General features: G+C 41.7%; 1 protein-coding gene across 5 annotated transcripts in view; it reads left to right on the forward strand.

Annotated features, from left to right (window-relative positions):
* Positions 1-2,220: 2,220 nt before the first annotated feature.
* Chd8 (chromodomain helicase DNA binding protein 8) overlaps positions 2,221-20,262 on the forward strand; it is a 58,622-nt gene continuing 40,580 nt past the window's right edge. For 3 of the 5 annotated variants that reach the window (XM_032918291.1, XM_032918295.1, XM_032918294.1), the window contains exon 1: positions 2,221-2,339. The gene's annotated coding sequence lies outside the window, so the exon portion shown is untranslated. Of the gene's footprint in view, positions 2,340-15,244; positions 15,357-15,391; positions 15,669-20,262 lie in introns of those variants that run through there. The other 2 variants (XM_032918292.1, XM_032918293.1) reach the window with 2 other exon arrangements.

The following is a 20,262-nucleotide window of genomic DNA, read 5'->3' on the forward strand; positions in this document are numbered from 1 at the left end:
CACAAGCATTAGAAAATTGGCTGAAGTCAGTATTTTACCTACAGTTGTTACCCTCTGAGTGATGAAAGGGGACCATTCTCACTTTTTTTTTTTTTTTTTTGGAACATTAAGAAAAACCTAATTCTTAATCTAATTCTATTATATTTTATAACCTCTTATACTTGGTATTTTTGTCATTTTGAAAAGAAACAGAAAAAAATATGGCTATAAATTCATGATCTGAGTCAAGTGATCATGAATTAATACAGAAACATCTCCCACCCCATGTGCTGAATGGTAATTATGAGACATTTTAGGTGTCAATTGGCTTTTGAAATCATGAACTCTGAAAATCATAATTTATAGCAACAAATCAGTGTAATTAGCAGAAATCACTGGATCAGACACTCCAGCTTCCTACAATGCTTATAATGACTTCCTTTGTTGGCGGGTCTTACATTCTGTACCAGAAAATAACCAGAAGGATAATAGGCTCTTATTATAGAAACCATTAATAACTAAGATTATACCTCTTTGCATGTACACATAAACAGATTATTCTGGTAAATCCTAACAAATTTATACAGTGGTATTTAGAGCTAGGAAAGAATTTGACCAACAGATTATGTTCAGTATAGTCATATCTCCTCATAAAATATTGATTCAAACCCCTTTGGTTTTGTTGTTGTTTTGTTTTCCAAAACAGAATTTTTCTGTGTAGGCCTGGCTATCCTAGAATTTGCTCTATAAACCAAGCTGCCCTTGAACTCAATTTATTTGCCTCTGTCTTCCTACTGCTAGAATTAAAGGTGTGGGCACAGTTATGTTACTGCTTGGGAAATTATTTTAATTGTTGAAACGACTCTTGAAAAAAAAATGTATTCTAAAGATTTTTGAGGGGTGAGAGAGATGGCTCAGATCCTGAGCATGTTCTGGTCATGCAGAGGACTAGAGTTCAATTCCCTGCCACATATGGGGAATGGCTCATAGTACCCTGTAACTCCAGTTCGGTGGGGAACCCACACCTCTGCTCTCTGCCCCTACCAGTGCTCATGCACATACATATACACACAATTAAAAATATAATAGAAAAACTATTTTTCTTTGTGTAGCACTGGCTGTCCTGGAACTAGCTCTGTAGAACAGGGGTTAGCCTCTATCTGCCTCCCAAATCCTAGGATTAAAGGCATGCCCTGAAATAAATCTCTTTAAAAACAAATTTTGTAGGTCTTCCCGTGTTGTTCAAGCTTTCTGGAGTTTTCTAATACTGTTATTTAAATAATAACAACAAAAAACTTCTTGTATAGAAGCGTAGTCGGCAGAACTTTAGAAAAGGCAGGAACACTTTTCTCAGTGCAGTTTGACCTATGATGAAATTTTCCTTCTTTCCAGAATAAATGACTCTTGTCAGTGTCCCTCTGCTAAGTCTTGTTTGCCCATTGTGTATTCGTGAGTAGTTTGGAACTATTAGTGAATTTAAGGTCCTTTGCTCTTTAAGTAAAATTCCCCACTCCTGTTATTACTAAATGACTCAGTATTTTGGGTTGCTAAAATCAGAACACCGGGCTAGGGCGTGGTAGCTCATGCCTTAAATATCATAGTAAAGCCAACCTTGGCGATATATCGAGACCCTGTCTCAAAAAACTAATACTGGAAAATCTGTAACGTGCATAGATAGACAAGCAAGTGGAATGGCTATATAACCTGTGTCGTTTATGTGTTGATAATCCTGAGTGTAAAGGATCACCCTAGCAAGTGCCATTCGAATAACTGTTGGCTTCCTTGATAAACCAGCATCATTCCTACATTTAAGAGGGTAGTGGGGCTTGTTTCCAGGAACGTTCAACATTTTTCTCGAGTTCCTCTCCGTGATTGACAGGTATCCTGAGTACATGAGAGGAGGGCATGTAGGGGCTGGGCCAAAACGGACCAACAGAACTCCAAAAAGGGCTTCACATCCCTATAAGTAATCGTGAGAGATCACCGAGCCAGTCGACCCAAGATGGCCTCCCGAGACAGGTAGCAGGTGCTGTCCTGGTTTGGAGCGCCCCCAGTGGTGGGGGTCAGAGGCCGGTCCTGCCATTCCGCCGCCGGTTCCTATTTCCAATCAGGCATATCTGCGGTTGCCTACGTACCCTTCCCAGCCTCAGGCCCGCCCACCCTTCTGAGACTTCCTGGATGGCGCCTGGCTCCGGCCGTACCATTGGTGGGTGGAGGGCGGTGGGCGGGCCCAGGAGCATGGAGGACTAGCAAGCTTGCTTGCGGCGAGGGTTGGCCGTGCTCCGCCGGAAGGCGCCTTGTTCTCCCGGACGGTGGGTTGCAACTCTTGCCCGGGGAAGGAAGCTGCAGGACTGGCTCAGGTAAGCCTGCGGCACACGCGCGGCTCCACCAAGCCTCGTCGGATCCTGGGCGGGTAGTGGGTGGGGTAACGAGGTCCTCGCTCGCACCCGTGCGGGTGCAGTTCTGAGTGATCAGGTGCGGGATGCTCGGGGCTGAACCACTCTCTTTGTGAGAGGCAGGCGCTGGGGACCGTACGGGCCGCGGGGCCGTGCTGGGACGGGCCGCGAGGGAGCTGCTGGGGCCAGCGTGGAGTTTCGGAGCTTGTCATTGCACGGCTGGGCGAGGCGCACATTCGAGGCAGTTGCCTTGTTCTCCTTCCTCCTTCACAAGAAGAAAAACTCCCCTGCTCGGTTAGGTTACTCCATACGTTGGAGTCCGAAGTGTGAGACCAGGGTTTTATTTTGTTTGGCTGGATTTTAACCCCCTCTCCCATCTTTAATGTTTTAGTAAACGTGGGTAGGGAAGCCTGGGGTGAACGTGTGCGGATTTATTATGTACCTCGTTTCTGTGGGGCTGTTGCAAAGTAGAGGTGATGGGGGAACAGCTCAAGTCTTGTGTCTTCCTTGACAGGTCTGCAGAGCTCTTTGGTTTTCTGACACATTATGTAAACTCTTCACTAGGAGAGGACTGACTCTTAGCGAATATTATTTAAAATTGTGTTTTTGTTTTGTTTTTAATTTACCTGTTTCTGGTGTCTCAAAAAAATATGCCTGCCATTGCTGCAGCTGTGCATACGCAGCAGCGCCTCTTTAAGGGGCAGTCCTGACGTCGTTAAAGGCGTCCCAGAAGAGGTATGTAGTTTTGCAGTGAGTGAGCAAAGTGAGGCAGAAGTCGGCTGGAAAACACTACGCAATTTTCTTTCAAAGGCTAGACATGGTGAGACGTCTCAGACACAAGCGAGCAAGTTGCTTTATCAATTTTGCAGCATTCTGCTATCAATCACATTGATGCCCACGGGATCTCTGTTCTGAGTTTGTGAACTCAGAGATTCTCATACTGGCTTAGTGCCAGTTGAGGTCGTTTTTGGGGCACATCAGATTCTAGATAGTGGACTTGCAATTTGACTGGTTTCCCTTTTGTTGTTGCTGTTGTTTTGGCTTTCCTTTTGTAGACCAGGCTGGCCTCTAACTCCCAGAGATCTTCCTGCCTCTGCCCGGATTAAAGGCATGCACCTCCGGCCACTGCTGGGGTATTGTCTTCTTAATTAGAGTGTGCCTTCTGCCTAGAAATATCTTTTTCTGGTCACCCAGCAGGTTCCACAATAAGTTGTAGTCAATTTCTTAGAGCAGGAAGTGGGTAACTTCTTTTTGTTAACTTGTTTTTCCTTGGGTGACATATCCTTTAGCAATGCTGGCCATTCCCAGCGGGCGACGACTCTGAGGTGAGGGATCCAACGACAACCCCTGATCGTTTTTCTTTCTCTCTCTCTCTCTCTTTCTTTCTTTCTTTCTTTCTTCTCTCTCTCTCTCTCTCTCTCTCTCTTCTCTTTTCTTTTCTTTCTTGATCTTGATTTTTTTCTTTCTTTCATTTTTTTTTTTTTGAGACAGTCTCTCATCTCTCACAGTCCAGGTCGGTCTCCAACTCACCGTTCATGGAGATTGACTTTGAAGTCTTGTGTCTCTACCTCCCAAGTTCTTGGATTATACAAATTCACTACTACCAAAATCTTGAAAATGGAAAACATTACTTGAACTCTTTTAGAGTTATTCCAGCCATTAAGATAAAGATTATAATAAATATATTATAATTCCACTTAAAAGCTGTTGCAAGAAATAGTGGTGTGACAAAGACTCTACCAGACAAGGCAAAGGATACTGGTTAGTGGAGAGAGAGAGAGAGAGAGAGAGAGAGAGAGAGAGAGAGAGAGAGAGAGAGAGAGAGAATGAATATGAATGAATTGTGTTCAGTCCCCTGAACTCTCCCCTCACCAAACAAAAGAGAAAGAGAAAAAGATAGGCTCACAGAAGATTTAAAGCTGAAACCACAGAAGAGCAAGAATAAAGGATTTGGTGGAGGGATGTATAGGTCCCAGCATAGCTCATGTCTTCTCAGTGTTTGGCTCCTGGATTTTTTTCTTTTTCTTTTTTCTTTCTTTTTTTTTTTTTTAATTCTCAGACTGCCCAAATCCTTTTAGAAGTAGATGGAGAATATATCTGCATATCTGCTGAGCTGGTTTTGTATTACCAGGAAACGTACATCTAGTATTTCATAGGACAACCTTTTCTGTAATACTTCTGGATGATGGGACATGATACCCACTGGGGCAGAATTTTGTGTGAAAAATGACATTTTGTGTGAAGGAGTTGAGTCTGTTAGGTAATAGAGGGTAGAGAGGGGATTCTTTAAGGGAAACTTTTATATATGTCAGCTTTGAAAAGAGAATTTGCTTAAGCAATACTGGGACTGAGGGTTAACTTGAGGCTTCCCGTTATTGAAGGAATAAGCTTTAATGCTTTTATCCATGGAAGAGCTACCACATTAAGATGAATGTTAAATGGCTTTGTGAAATTATATATCCATAGCCCTGAAATCTTCTATCTTCTGGGCTGAAATTTAGCGTAATACTTGGGAGAAAAAAAAAAAAAAGACAAAAACCTTTTCCCTGAGGCCTTGGGCTCTCCCTTAGAAGTCACCATTTACTCTGCTTGCCTATGGTCTCTCAGGTCTTTGAATGACCTCCCCCAGTTCTTCTGTGGCCACTGTGGTGCTTGCTGTGTTTGATTCACGGGTAGGTGCTCATGTTTCCTGTGTCACTCGGTTATGTTTTGTTCCCTCTCCAGTGATTTCTGCAGCATCCACGGTCTTCCTCTTAGGGTTTTGTTCACTTTTTGTCGTAATATACCAGTCGTGTGCTTCAGTCTAATGCCTAAGTGGCCGTTGTATTTTTATGTTACAGACAGCAGTTATTTCCTATGGCCTAAAGACTTTATCCAACTCTGTACTGCATTCCAGACATGGTCCTAGATAACCTCTTCCCTTTTAACCTCGCATTTTGTTTTATGGGTATTTATGAAATCTAATTTAGCTCTTGTGTTTTCTTGCTCTACATTTTAAGTTTTTCATTGTCAGAGGTGAGGGATATAACTTGGTAGAGTGGGGGCTGGTCATATACAAAGTTAAATTCCGATAATACCTAAGAAGCCCCAAAAATCCAAAACTAAAATTCTTGTGTTTTTGTGCAATATGTCTACCTCTGCAGAGTTACAGATGTTTACAGTTTAAGCTGTAGAGCATATTAGTGCCGGAAGTTTCTTATTAGGCTGTTCTGAGCAGTTTTGTAGGTAATTTTCCTCTCTTTTAATTTTTTTATAATTTCATATTTATGCGCTGTATTTATATAATTTCCATCCTTCCTCTCTCCCAGTAACTCCCATTCCCTCCTTTGGCTCCCTCACATTATTGACCTCCTCTTTAATTATTACGTGTGTGTGTGTGTGTGTGTGTGTGTGTGTGTGTGTGTGTGTGTGTGAGTGTGGATGTGTGTGTGTGTGAGTGTGTTTGTGAGTGTGTGAGTGTGGATGTGAGTGTGTGTGTGTGTGTGTGTGTGTGTGTGTGTGTGTGTGTGTGTGTGTGTGTGTGTGTGAATATAAACCTACTGAGTCCATTCAGCCTTCCTTGTGTTATATGGACTCAGGACTGACTTTCTGCTGTTGGCTAACCTCTGAGGCTTGTCTATAGACAGTCTCGATTCTATCTCTTTTAGCAGACATTAATTGCCTATAGCCCTTCATCAAGGACAGCAGGAGCTTGACTTTCTGGGGGCATTTTGGGTTTTTGTTTTGAGACAAAAAATAATATAGGTCAGGCTGGCATTGAACTCTGCTATATAATTCTGAGACTGGCTTTGAATTCCTAATCTTCCTGAATGTCCCTAAATATCAGCAAAACAAGTCTGTACCACTATACCCACCCTCTTCCTTTTCTTTTTTCTTTTTCTTTTTAATTGAACATTATTTCCTGTCATTCAGCAGGATCCCTGAGTTATTTAATGTCACATGAAGCAAAATGTTCAACCTAAAGAATCTTATATTTAGCCTTCAGATTGTAGCAAGTCTTTAAATACAGAAACACTTAAATTCTGTCCAGTAATATCCATTATTTTATCCAGTTATCAAAAGTCCAGTAGGAGGGGCTGTGTGTAACACTTGCCTAATGTACACAAGGCAACAAGTCGAGTCTATATCACCACCAAAAACATCCAGAAAACATAGATAGCATAGATGTCATAGATAGCAGTGAACTGGCATAGGCAATTGCTTCACATTCTTCTTCCTCAGGAGTAGATCCCAGGGTATATTCTTAGCAAGTGGAATAGTTTGGGGAACTTAGACAGAATTCTACCCTCTTCAAGTTCAGGTTATCAGTATTTATTAGTATACATAATTACTAATAAGTTCTCTTTATTGTTGAAAGAGTGAAATATACCTGATTTTATTTCTTCTGCCTGTCTCCAGAGAAACTTGTAATATATAACTTCATTGGGAAATGATAGTTCAGTAGCATTGTACTGAAATTACTTAGAAATAATTTCTAGAATTGTATCCTCCCCCATATATCAGCACCTAAAATGCGTCAGTGATAAACTTTTTAATTCCAACAGTCAAGTACAATGATTCCATAGTAACCTTTTTGTTGTGAGAGTCTATAACGCTTTTAAAAGAACATTAAGGTTTTAAAATGTTATTTTATTTTATTATTATTTGCGTGTTTGAGACAGTCTCTCACATAGCTCTGCCTATCCTTTAACTCATTACGTAGACCAGGCTGACCTTGAACTCACAGAGAGTTCTACCTGCCTTCTATCTCCCAAGTGCTGGGATTGAAAGCATGTACCACATGCCTGGCATTTTTTTTTTAAGATTTATTTACCTCTGTATGCGTATGTGTCTGTCTGTATTTGTATATGCACATATATCCCTGCTGTACACTTACAAAGTCCAGAAGAGGGCGCTAGAATCACAGACCTTTGCAGGAGGCCTGGCTTGTTTAGTGGATGCCGAATTTGAACTGTGGTCCTCTTGATTGTGCTGCAAGTGTTTTTAACCACTGGGCCAAACACCCATCTCCAGCACAAACACAACCCTTTTTTTTTTTTTTTTTTTTTAGGGAGAATCTCACTGTGTTACCCGTGTTGGTCTGGAACCACTAAATAACCTAGACTGGCTTGTTTTGTTTGTTTGTTTTGTTTTGTTTTATTGTTTTTTGGGTTTTTTTTTCTTTTTTTCGGAGCTGGGGACTGAACCCAAGGCCTTGCGCTTGCTAGGTAAACCCTCTACTGCTGAGCTAAATCCCCAACCCCTTTGTTTTGTTTTTAAGATTTATTTATTGTATTGTGTTTTTCTGTGCCTGAGAGAGAGAGAGAGAGAGAGAGAGAGAGAGAGAGAGAGAGAGAGAGAGAGAGAGAGAGTATATATGTGGAAGGCCAAAAGAATGCATCAGATTCCCTGGAACTAGAGTTACTACTAGTTGTGAGCTGTTCAATGTGGGTACTAGGAGTCAAATCCAGGCCTTCTGCAAGAGCAGCAAGTGCTGTTAACCACAGAGCCATCTTTCCTGCCCCGTCTTGGAATTTTTAGCAGTCTTCCTGCCTCATCTTCCTGATAGCTGGGAAAGCCACCATGCTTACTCAGTTTATAACCTATGATATTAGGTCAATAACATTGTGAGAGAAGTTATATAGTAAGTAAATTCCTTTTATTTTTGGTGTACTCAGAGGCTGAACTCATGCTCTTGCTCTACTACTGAACTGCACCCTTAGCCATAGTAACTGAATTTAAAAAGATATTATATAGCTGGGCGGTGGTGGTGCTTGTCTTTAATCCCGGCATTCAGAAGGCAGATACAGGAGGATCTTTGAGTTTTGAGGCCAACCTTGTCTACCTGGTGAGTTCCAAGACAGCCAGGGAGGGCTACACAACCCTGTCTTGAAAAACCAGAGCCAAAACAAATAATTATGTATATGAATGTTGCCTGCATATATGTATGTAAGCACATGTATGCCTGATGCCCCAGGTAGCCAAAAGAAGGTGTTGGATCCCCGAGAGCTAGACTAGAGTTGTAGGTGGCTGCGAGTTGCCTTGCGTGTACTGGGAACCAAACTAGGTCCTTTGTGAGAGCAACCAGTGTTAATAACCTCCGAGCTGTCCTTCCAGCCCATGTGAGCGAAGTCATAAATTCCTTTGTAAGGAGACTCAGGTTATTGAACAGTAGTGAATCTTCAGGGTATTTTTTGTTGTTGTTGTTGGTGGTGGTGGTGGTTTGTTTTTTTGTTTGTTTGTTTGTTTTGTTTTGAATTGTCTCTCTCCTTTTAATTCCACTGTATATTTTGAGAATGCAGTGCAGACATCTTTGAGGACTTTTTTCCCCCTGGGATGTAAGTATTTGTAAGTATATTGTTCCATTAGAGATAGAATTGCTTTTTGGTTGGTTCTTTGAGAAATTAGTGGTTTTTGTAGCTTAGTTACTCATTTAGAGTTCAGATAACAAAATTTGGGGGGTTGGGGTGGGGGAATGTGGGGTTTGCCTAAGTGAAGGGTATGAATGAGAAGCTTTTTCTGATTTATTTTTACTTTTTGTGTGGTGCTATATAGGTGTGGGACCCACAGCCTTCCATGTGCTAGGCCACTGCTGTCTCCGTGAACTAGATCATTTATTTATGAATTTTCTGTTTTCCTTTTGTCAGTGTTTTGTTTTTGTTATTGTTTTGTAGGGAAGTAGGACGTTTGGAGACAGGGTTACTTCATATCCTAGCTGTCCTGGAACTTAACTGTGTAGATCAGGCTGTCTTTGAACTCACAGAGATCTGAGACTGCCTCTGCCTCCTAAGTGTTAGGTTTCTTTCTTTCTTTCTTTTTTAAAAGATTTATTTATTTTATGTATGTGAGTACACTGTCTCTGTCTTCAGACACACCAAAAGAAGGTATCAGATCTCATTACAGATGGTTGTGAGCCACCATGTGGTTGCTGGGATTTGAACTCAGGACCTCTGGATGAGCAGTCAGTGCTCTTAACCGCTGAGCCATCTCTCCAGCCCCAAGTGTTAGGTTTTAAGGAGTGTGACACCATGCCTGGTGTAGCTAGGGATTTTTTTAAACTAGGGACTAACAAAATCCAGGAGACAGAATTTCAGTGTTTTATTCTTCCTTGTTTCTCTTCTATCCTATTTTTTTTTCTTTCTGTAAAGATTTATTTTAACTTGTGTGTCTGTGTCTGTATATAGGTATGGACACAGAGTGCAGGTGCCCACGGAGGTCAGGGTGTCACAGCCTTTTGGGGATGGAGTTATGAGTGATTGTGAGCCATTTCCTATGGATGCTGAGATTTTCAAAGATTTATTATTTATTTTATGTATGTGAGTACACTGTCTCTGTCTTCAGACACGCCAGAAGGGGGCATCAGATCCCATTACAGATGGTTGTGAGCCATCATGTGGTTGCTGGGATTTGAACTTAGGACCTTTGGAAGAGCAGTCAGTGCTCTTACCCACTGAGCCATCTCTCCAGCCTGGAACTTTCTTTTAATGAGGCATTTAAGCAGTCTGTACAGGTTTGGCGGTTCCCTTTCACTTCTCTCCTGAACACTGACAGAGGCTCAGTCTGCTGGAGATGGGTCCGAGAGCTACAAGGGACAGCCTAATAAACTGAGGAATTATAATTTACCACAAAAGAGGTTTTGTGAAGTAAATGGAATAGCTACAGAATAGACGCTGAGATATTCTTGGAGATCTAAAAATGATGCGTTGAGTTCCTCACTGGTGCCCTTTCTGCATGTTAGTACCAGGGTCCCTTCACCCTGCTTCTCCAGCTGCGAAGCCTGTTTGTATGTTTTGGTTTCCCATCATTCTGCTTAGCAGATCAGCTTTGCTAAGTCTCTAATGAGTTGTGGTTGTTATTATTTGTTAGTTTGGCTTTTGAGACAGGGTTTCTTGGTAGCCCTGGCTGACCTGGAACTCTCAACCAGGCTGGCCTAGAACTCAAGAGATCTACCTGCCTCTGCCTCCTGAGTGCTGGGATTAAAATTTTGTATGATACAAACTTCCAGTGGTGCTATTTTAAAATATTGGCTAAGGAATGAATTCCTCTCTGTTTGCGCGCTATGTGCCAAACATTTCATATTATCTTTTGCCGTGTAGGATTACTTTGAAATGCTCCAGTTTTATAGCATGTGATTGAATTAAGTAAACATTCACATTCTCTCCCAGGCCGAACACATGTAAGAAAAATGGCTTATTTAAAATAGGGAAAGCCGGGTTTCATGGAGGTAGAGACCACAGCGCTTACGCAGTGTCTGTCGTTATTTACGTTGTATGTACATGGTAGTAACTATGTCGATCAAGCTAGATTTCTCCCCTGGAACTCAGCATCAGTTTCTTTACTTCATCATCATCATGATTATGTAGGTGTTTATATCATGTGTATGTGTGTGTGTGCATGTTTCTGATGTGCGTGGAGGTCAGAGGACAACCTTGTGGAGACAGTTCTCTGCTTCCGTACATGTGTTCCAGGAGTTTGAAGCCCTGTGGGGTCTATACTGTTGACATTCACTCTTTGCCTCATTCGATTGTTACCACTGTCACCATTCTGGACCTAAAAGAGATCACCGCGGCTTCCTTACTTCCAGTAGCCATTATCGCACAAAGTCCTTTGGTTTTCATTTTATGTGTGTGCGTTTTGCCTGCATCACTTTGCTTGTTTAACTGTGGAGGCCAGAAAAAGAGCGTTGGACCTCTTGGAACTGGAGTTCAGACAGTCGTGAGCCGTCATCTGTATGCTGGGGATTGACATGGTTCCTCTCGAAGAGCAGCCAGTGCTCCTGAGCCATCTCTCGAGCCCTGTGTCTTCTTTTGCTCTATGTAAAGCAGTGTCTGCTACTGGTCCTAAAAAGTGAAGATACTTTTATGATGCCTTTTCTGAACGTTTCTGGAGGGAAGCATGTCCTTACTCATTTGTTGTCGTTCAGTAAGGGGACATTGCCCTCTCACACCTTTGGCTGGAAGTTTAATACGTTCTTCACCCAAGTACATTGAATGCCCATTACCACCAAGACACCTATTACCAGCATGACAGGTTATAAATACTCTTTCCAGTTGAAGAACTTGCATTCTAATGGGGGAGGGAAAAACATCAAAAACAGCCCTTGGCGATGTAGCTCAGCAGTAGAGCAACTGGTTTGCAAAAACTATGTAATTGGTTATCCTGTCTCCACTTAAAAGGAAGAAGTATTGGCTATTAACAGAGACACTATTGATTATTAGGTTGCTCTTGTTTTTTGAGTTGGGTTTTTCTTGTAATCCTGGTTTGCCTGGAGCCCACTTGCCTCCTGAGTGCTGGGATTATAGCCATAAACCATTGTGCCTGGCTGAGAGAAGTTATAGTAGGGCATATATGTAGGACACAGTATATTAGGGCGGTTGCAGTTAACATTGCCTAAATTTGAATCTGACACTGTTTTTTACTACTGTGGGATAATGGGCAAATGTCTTCTTTTTATTAGCTCTGGCCTTCTATTTCAGACTGCTTTGGCCTCCAGCTAAGCGTTCTGTTTAGTCTGCATAGTATTTAGTTGTCTGCACTTAAACATATGGATTATTTACATACAACTCTACATGTATAACTTTTGAAACATATGAATTTCTCCAGTTCGGATATATATTCCTCATAGTAGCTACTGTGTTTAAAACAGACCTAGGGAGGCCAGGTATGGCGCCCTAATGTGCTGTTTTACCTCCCAAAGCTAGGCAAGTGGATCTCTGAGTCCCAGGCTGTCTAGTGAAATCCTGGTTTCTCCAGTTCCTCATAAACACGTTTTCTAATCTCCCTTTAATGATAATAGAGCAATTTTTCTTTGTTTTTTTTTTCTTTTTTCTTTTCTGTTCGTTGGCTTCATTTTTCAAGATAGGATTTCTCTGTGTAGCCCTGGCTGCCTTGGAAATCCCTATGTAGACCAGGCTGGCCTCCAACTCAGAGAACCGCCCGCCTGCCTCTCCTCCTCAGTGTTAGGATTAAAGACGTGCACCACCATGCCCAGCTAGAACAGTTTTTCTTATACTTTGGTCTACTGCTCACATTTCTTAGATAATCTTCTTACACCTACCACCATTTAGAGAGTTAGGACAACTCTAAATCTGTCACCAAACTGGACTTTTCTGCAGCCGTTGAATATCACAATTTAACGTGCTATATAAACAACTCATTTAGTATGGCTAAATTCCATGTCCTACTAATTTTATGTCAGTATTTCTGCTCTGGGTTCTGTTTCTCCCTCCCATCACATTTTGAATCACATTGCTATAGTTCACACCTTAGTCATCTTGTTAGGTAGGATTCAGAGAAGAAATTTATTGGAAGGTTATCAGGTGGGGTCTCAAAATTAAGAAGGTTTAAAGGTGATCTGAAAGCAAGGGAGGTATGCCCACAGAGACCAGAGTCATAACGCTCATCAGTCAGGCTCTGTGGGCGGAGCTTTCCGTCCAAGGTCTCATGCTCCGTTATCTCACAGAAAATAACAAAGGAGTCCATCTCCAGTGTCTACCTCTTTTCTGGACTCCATAGCAGCCTCCTGACTGGCCCCATGTCTTCTGTTCTTCCATTCCACAAAGCCAGAGTTAGAAAACTAAACTTAGTTCTGTTGTGTCATTCGTTTGTCTCTGTGGCTTCCTGTTAACCTGGAAGAAAATACTCTCTAATGTCTGGCCCTTACTAGCCTCTGACTTTATCTCTGTTCAGTCTTCTGTGATTGATACTGTGACAGGACTGAACCACAGAACCATGTGACTGACACACACTGCCTTTCATTTTCATGCTTTTGTTTCGCCTTCCCTCCCACCATCTCTGCTGCTTGAATATTCCTTTCATATGGTCCACTTTAACCTATCTCTTACAATTTAAGAAACTACTTCCTGATCTTGTTCTCTTCAATTAATTCCCTTCTCACGTCCCTGCAGTGACCTCTGCTGTTGTATCACCGTCTTGTGTTATAACTGTTTATACTGCCCACTTGGTATTTTTCTTATGGTGCTTACTGTTTACCTTCTTCAACATATACACGAATCTAACAGGAACAGGGATTATATCTTTTTCTTTCATCTTTCTTCTCTCCTCTCTGTCTTGTTTTTTGTTTGTATTTGTTTTTTTTAAAAAACAAGAAAACAACAAAACAGGATCACATTTAACTCAAGCTAGCCTTGAATGCATGATCTTGCTGCCTCCCTCTCACGTGCTAGAATTACAGGCATATAGCATCGTGCTGATGGGCAGGGATTATTTATTTTTGGGTACCTAATACTATTACTTAGTAGTATACTGTCTACTCAGTAAATGTTTAGATAACTGGGCACAGTAGTTCTGAAATTATGGCTATTATCTCAGCACTAGGGAGGCTGAGGCAGGAGAAGTTTGTGGCAATCTTGAGATGCAATAGTGAGTTCCAAGGCAATCTGGACTGTGTACTGTGAGGCCTTGATTCAGACAACAAGAGTTGAGGTAATGAAAGAAGAGATGGAGATCTCAGGACTTAAGATTTTGATGCAGGAAATGAAGGGTGGTATACAATTTAAATACAGCAGTATTGACTAGATCTGAAAGAGAAAAAATAAAGATATTGCAACTTGACATTTTGATTAGCATGTAAATGTATATATCAAATAACCGTGGAAGCTAGGACAAAGAAGACAAGGTGTGCTGTTACATTTTGCTTTGTTTTCACTTAGCATCCTGAGTGTAGACTTGCCTCAGACAGCTACAGGAATAACAGGCCCTCTTTACAAGTTCTTAAGCATGAAGTTCATTTGGTCAAATTGTGAACTAGGGAATTAATGCGGTGACAGGATGGATTAGAAGGAAGAAAGATCAACTTTGAGACTTCTACGTAAGGAACTCAATAAAAAGAGTAGGCAGCAGAGTTAGAAGCCACAACTTTGCTACTTAGTTCCTTAGTCGGATCCTTCCATGGCTCGGTTTTCAAAGTGGTTGACTTATATAGCGCATTGCGGGCCCTGAAGTCTGTCCTAGTACATTGCAGTAGTGTCAGTAGGACTTGGCAGTTAATTGGATGCTAAGTATGAAGGAGGTTTCAGAGCCAAAGTGAATAGGAAGTCTTAACACTACTACAGTCTGAGAGTTCCTGGCCTGTTTAGTGGTAGTTAACACTGGGATCTTTAAAAGTAGCGGGTCTAAGTTCAATTTGGTCCTTTTTTTTTTTTTTTTTCTGGTTCTGAGCCCAAAGTACAGAAAAATAATATTCCCGTGTTCTTTCAGAGTAAACAGTGGTCCTGAGTGAAGCAGCTGGTTTTTTTACTTGGGGAGACTTAAGCTTCGATACCCTCACTATGGTGCTGGTCTGCTTCACCACACCAGGAATGGGCGGTGATGGCTAAGTCAAGTGGACTGTTTGGAGAAAAGGAGGATGGGAGTAGGACTGGGTGTGTATTTGGGAGGGCACCGAGCCAGAGAATTGTTAGAGGCACCTGAGCTAACTTTATGGAAGCATAAGTGTCAGGCATGCAAGCCAGCTTCCTGGATTGTAGCACATAGTGTCTTATCTTGGAAAGGCGAAAGTCTGAGTCCCCAACTGTTCCTCCCCCACCCCACCCCAGTAGTGCCTGGGCACCTTGTGCTGGGGAGTGGGAGGGAGTGACAGGGCCGCCGGAAGACAGGGGTTCTAGAGGGAGGCGGAGCTGGCCTGGTGCAGAACACCTCCCTGGAGTTCTACTCGGATATTTGAGCGGTGTGGGTGTCAAGAATCAATCATTGGGATTGCTCTCCTGCACCTTCGTTTTCAGGCAAGCTGCAGGCTTGGTCTTGGCCCTAGAAACCGGATAGGCCTCTCTGTGCACTCTCAACCTAACCTGCGGGGGAAGGGAGCTGCTTCTAGTCCCGCCCTTGCGCTGTTTTGCGTTTCTGCGCCTTTGGTTGAGTGGCAGTGGGTCTTAGCCAATGAGAGTGTGGGGCGGGCAAGCGCATCAAGTTAGGTTGCGTAGAAGGAGGGGAACTGGTGCTGGAGAGACAGCGAGAAGGGAACCGGCCCCACGGCCACCGCAGGTAAAGCCACCTTTGCCTCCCACCGGGGTGAGGTGCAGGGCTTTTTCACCTTCAGGGCTTGCTCGGCCTCTCAGACTGCAGCTTGCGCCCTAACCTTGCTGCTTCCCTGGGCATCACACCCCCACCCCCACCCCTCGTATCTTCTCGTCTTGACCATCCCCACCTCGGAGGATGCCCCCGATAGCTCCCTCGCTCAAGTGCATGTACTTCAACTCCATTTGGTGGCTCCAGTTGCCCGAAGTCTTCCGCCGGAGCCTCTGCCTGCCTCTGCCGTATGGGCCTTAATGGCACTAACCCCGGCAGTGAGAGCAGGTAATGTACCCGGCCCCCCTTGCCACCCCCACCTCCAGTAGCGTTTTCCTCTCCATCAATTCTACTTCCTTTCCCCTTCTGAGTAACATAATTTCTACAGTTTCCCTCTTGCCCTTTGAAAATACATGCTTTTAGGTTTCATGGTTGGCTATTTAGCTTTCCCTGTTTTTAACGAAGTGCTCTCTGTTACCAGCCATATTTGCCCTCAAATGTCTACACCCTTAATTTAGTTATGTCTTTTCCTTCAGTTATTAGAAAACAGAAACAGAGTTGCCACTCATTTGACAGAATGAGAAGGCAGAGAAAATGGCCCAAGATCTCCATTTATTTGAGGAAACCTGAGGGCTCCAAGTTAATAGCTCCATTTCTTGTGTTCTGTGTCTTTCCATCCTGATCATTCTTTGACCTCAACTTAATAATTTCATTCACTTGGGTGTCTCTTGCTCATTTATCTTTAAGTTTTGAGATTCTCTGAGTTGCACAAATGTTTCAATGCTATAGTTTGGTTTTTTTTTTTTTTTTTTTTTTTTTTTAGTGCTCCCCCTGCTATTACATTTTTTTTCTGCTGTCGTTATTTTATTTTCAAGGTATTTCTTGTTTAAGTCAAGCTTCCCCTATCTGTCTTGTGTTTTAATAGCTGGAGTTTATGTCTGTCTCTAGCTCATCCTTCTGAAAATGATTAACAAAGCTTATATTTTGAAGTAAAATACTTTTCCCCCTCTGAATCTGAGCACAGAGGTTAGGTAGGCATGAACAGTGCTTTCTAAACCTGTATACCACGGAAAAAGTATTGCTCAATGTGGCATCTGTTCATTATTTTCTAAGGATGGATAGGATAGAGAAGTCTATCAATGGAGAATCTGTATCTGTAGTTTATATAAATGTTGAAATGATTTCTTTTATAGTGCTTCTCTTTCTTTGTAACAATCAACTATGATAAACGTCCTCTTGGGATAATGTAAGAACTCTTACCCCAGCCCTGAGATACTAGTGACTTTCTTCATGCTGCTGTCTTTCTTTCTACTTACATCAGCTCCCTGTTTACAGATCTTACAGATCACAATTTTGTACACTCGTATTGCCAATAATTGAAACCACAAAATATAAAACTGCAAATACACTTAAAAACTACACTTTGACCACACCCTCCTGTGCCATAAGCCCTTTCTCGGTGCACATAGTGCATGTGCCTTCTACCCTATTTGCAGTCACTGTTTTGCTGGAAAGAATGAGGATGTTAGACTAGAATTTAAAGTCTGTTGTGATAAGACAGGCAAGGTTGAGGCAAAACACAAGGACTAGAGAGTTGGAACATGGAGGCTCCAGAAATAAAAGAACTGTGTGGAAGGTGGTAAGCCTGTAGAACAAGGACCTCCAAGACAGCAGATACTGTTCTGCCAGTATCTGTTTGATTTAAAGTGAATAGATAGGTGTCCTTGGATTTCAACTGAACTTTTGTTCTTTTTCTTCTCCACTTCCAATCCCCAGGGTTTGTGTCATACAGGCTGTATACTAATTTTGATTATGGGAAGTTATTAAGTACAGCCACTAAATCCTAACTGTCCTTTAGGGCACATACATGTGCTTCTCCTTTGGCAGTGGTAGGTTAGGACTGTTGTCATCCTTAATAAGAGAAAAGTCTGATGTTACTTCATTACCTACTAGTTGCTTTACATTAAAACCTCTACAACATCCATTCATTTTTCTTTTACCAGTGTTTGAACTATAGAAAGAAAATTCATAAAATATATATGCTTGTAAGCTAAGTTATATATTGTTGCACGCAGGATGACACACAGGTAATAAAAATCGGGAGCAATGAATAAAGTTAGAAGTGTGAGGAGTTTGAGATGGGAGCTAGGTTTTGCTTTGGTGCAATTGAAGGAATTGAGACGTAATAATACACTATCCTGTGGGATTATGTAGCTGCAAGGATTTGAGCTAGGGTTGTTTTTGAGACACTTTCATTATATACCCTTGTCCTCAAACTCATAGAGGTCCTCCTGTCTCAGCCTCAAAAGTTCTGCAGTTGCAGGGTAAGCTACCACACCTGGCAAGACTTTTGAGTTCTTGAATCTAGACTGACCAAGTAGAGAGCACAAATTTGGTTAGAAAGCCAGGTAAGGGCTCATGCCTAGTATCTTAGCACTCAGGAAACTGAGGCAGGTGGCTGATTGTGAGTTTGTGGCTCCCCTGTGCTACAAAGACCATGGTTGTTTTTTTGTTTTTGTTTTGTTTTGTTTTGTTTTTAATTAAAGCCCAGCAGTGGTGGCAAATGTCTACAGAGTCCAGGACAGTTAAGGCTACGTAGAGAAACCCCTGTCTCAAAAAACAAACAAAAAGTAATTGTCTCAAGGAATCTCATACCTGTGCTTTCTAGTGTGACTGTCTTTCTCTCTTAACCTTCATGCTTAAGCTACACTTAAACATCTTTATTTCACACACACGTTTGGGAAGCAAGAACCAATAATAATGCACTGATTTTTTAAAGCTTAATAAATAATTGAGTCATATGTAGGTAAAGAAGTAACTCAGAAAAAAGTGCAATTACTGTTTCTTACTAAAAAGTGCCTTCTTTTTGCTGGGTGATGGTGGTGCACACCTTTAATCCAGCACTTGGGAGGCAGAGGCAGGTGGATATCTATGAGTTCAAGCCCAGCCTGATCTACAGAGTGAGTTCTAGGACAGCAGGGTACACAGAGAAACCCTATCTTGAAAAACAAACCAAACAAAATAAAAAGTGCCATCTTTGGTCCTGTCTTGTAGTGCAGACCTGAAATCACGGATCCTTGGGAGGCACGTATAGGAAAAGCACAAGTTCAGGGCCTGCCTAGTCTACAGAGAGAGTTCAAGGCCAGCCTGTACAACTCAGTGAGAATGTCTAAATAAAGTCAAATGAGGGATGCAGACACAACTCAGTCGGTAAGAGCTTTCCCGCTCCCACATGGAGTCTTACAGCTCCAGTTTCAAAAGATCTAATGCCCCCTTCTGACCTGCAGGCAGCAGGCATGCACGTGGTACAGTGACATACATATAAACAAAACACATAAATTTATATATTCTTGAGTCAGATCTCTGTTTAGCCTTGGTTATTTATCCTGGAATTCACTGTGTACAGTGGCCTAAAAATCAAAAATATCTTCCAGTCTCTGTTTCCCAAGTGCTGGGATTAAAAGTGTATGCTACCATGCTTGGTTTAAAATTAAAATTTAAATTAAAAAAAAAAAAAAAGGTCAGATTAGCTCTGTGGTGATGTTCTTTCTTGATGTCCTCAAAGCCTAGGTTCAGTTACCAGTATTGCAAATTGAAAAATGAAATTTCTTCTGGACAAAGTGACAGATGTATACTCTTAGACCTTTGAAGACCGATGCAGAAAGATTGTCAAAGCTCAGAGTCAGGAAGACTGTCTTACATAGAGTTTTCTTTTAAAGACCTTTGCTTGAATTTGGCCCCTTACTGGGGAGGTGGGAGTAGAATGCAGTAACAAGGTATTACGAAGTGTATATCTTTATATAAATTATCAGTGTGTAAAGTGTAGTTAGTAGAAGTTTTCACTGTAGTAGTGTTTATGTCAGAACTATCAGCATACCCACCATACGAGTTCTTGTTACTGTTTTAAAACAGCATTTAGCTAGAGGTGTCTACTGTAATTTCTCTGAGAGTGAGTAGATCTAAGATCATAGATGGCGCAGTGGGGCATAACTAGTTTACAAAAAGGTGAGACTTAAGGAAATGTGTGAAATGACTGAATAGGTTTTTCATTAACTAAAGAAATATGCATAACTATGCTTGTTGCCATTTTGGGTAATTTGTGAGCAAATATTAGAAGTTGGAATGAGCTGCTGAAATAGTTTGGCCAAGAATAGGAATTGATACAGATCTTAAGACTTGAAAAGTTTTCAGTTATGCAAGCCCAGAATAGATACTGACCTACATTATATTTTATAAAGATAACTGGAAACCTATTATCTCAACACTTAGGAGGCTGAAGCAGGAGCATTACAAGTTTGAGGCTATCCTGGGATATCCTCTGTCTTCCCACCCCCACACACATGTGCACGCCCACATACAATTGTACTAACACATGCACACAGAGAGTTGGAAATTATATTTATTATATTTATATCATTCTATTTCTGACTGATTTCTTATTTGATGCCTTTAGATAGCTAGGAAAAGGATCTTATCAAGGAATGTTTTCTTGTAATGTCATCGACATTATATACTCTTTTAAGAAATGCTTTAAAAGGTTTATTATTGTTATGGATGTTTGTGTGTGGGTGTACAAGCCATGGTGCATGAGTGGAGGTCATAGGACAACTTTGTTTAGTCAGTTCTCTCCTCTTACCTTTAAGTGAGTTTGGGGGATTGAACTCAGGTCATCAGGCTGTAGAGCAAGTACCTTCACCCACTGATCCATCTTACCAGCTCAAGAACAAATACCTTTTTCATGTATGTTGCTGTGCATGTATTTCAGTTATTTGTTTTCTCTGTGTGGGTGTTTTGTCTCCATGTTTGTCTGTGCACCATGAGCATGCCTCATGGCCACAAAGGCCAGAAGAGGACAGTAGACACCCTGGGATCGAAGTTACAG

Source organism: Rattus rattus, chromosome 12 (genome assembly GCF_011064425.1).
Source record: "Rattus rattus isolate New Zealand chromosome 12, Rrattus_CSIRO_v1, whole genome shotgun sequence".
NCBI classification, from domain to species: Eukaryota; Metazoa; Chordata; class Mammalia; order Rodentia; family Muridae; genus Rattus; species Rattus rattus.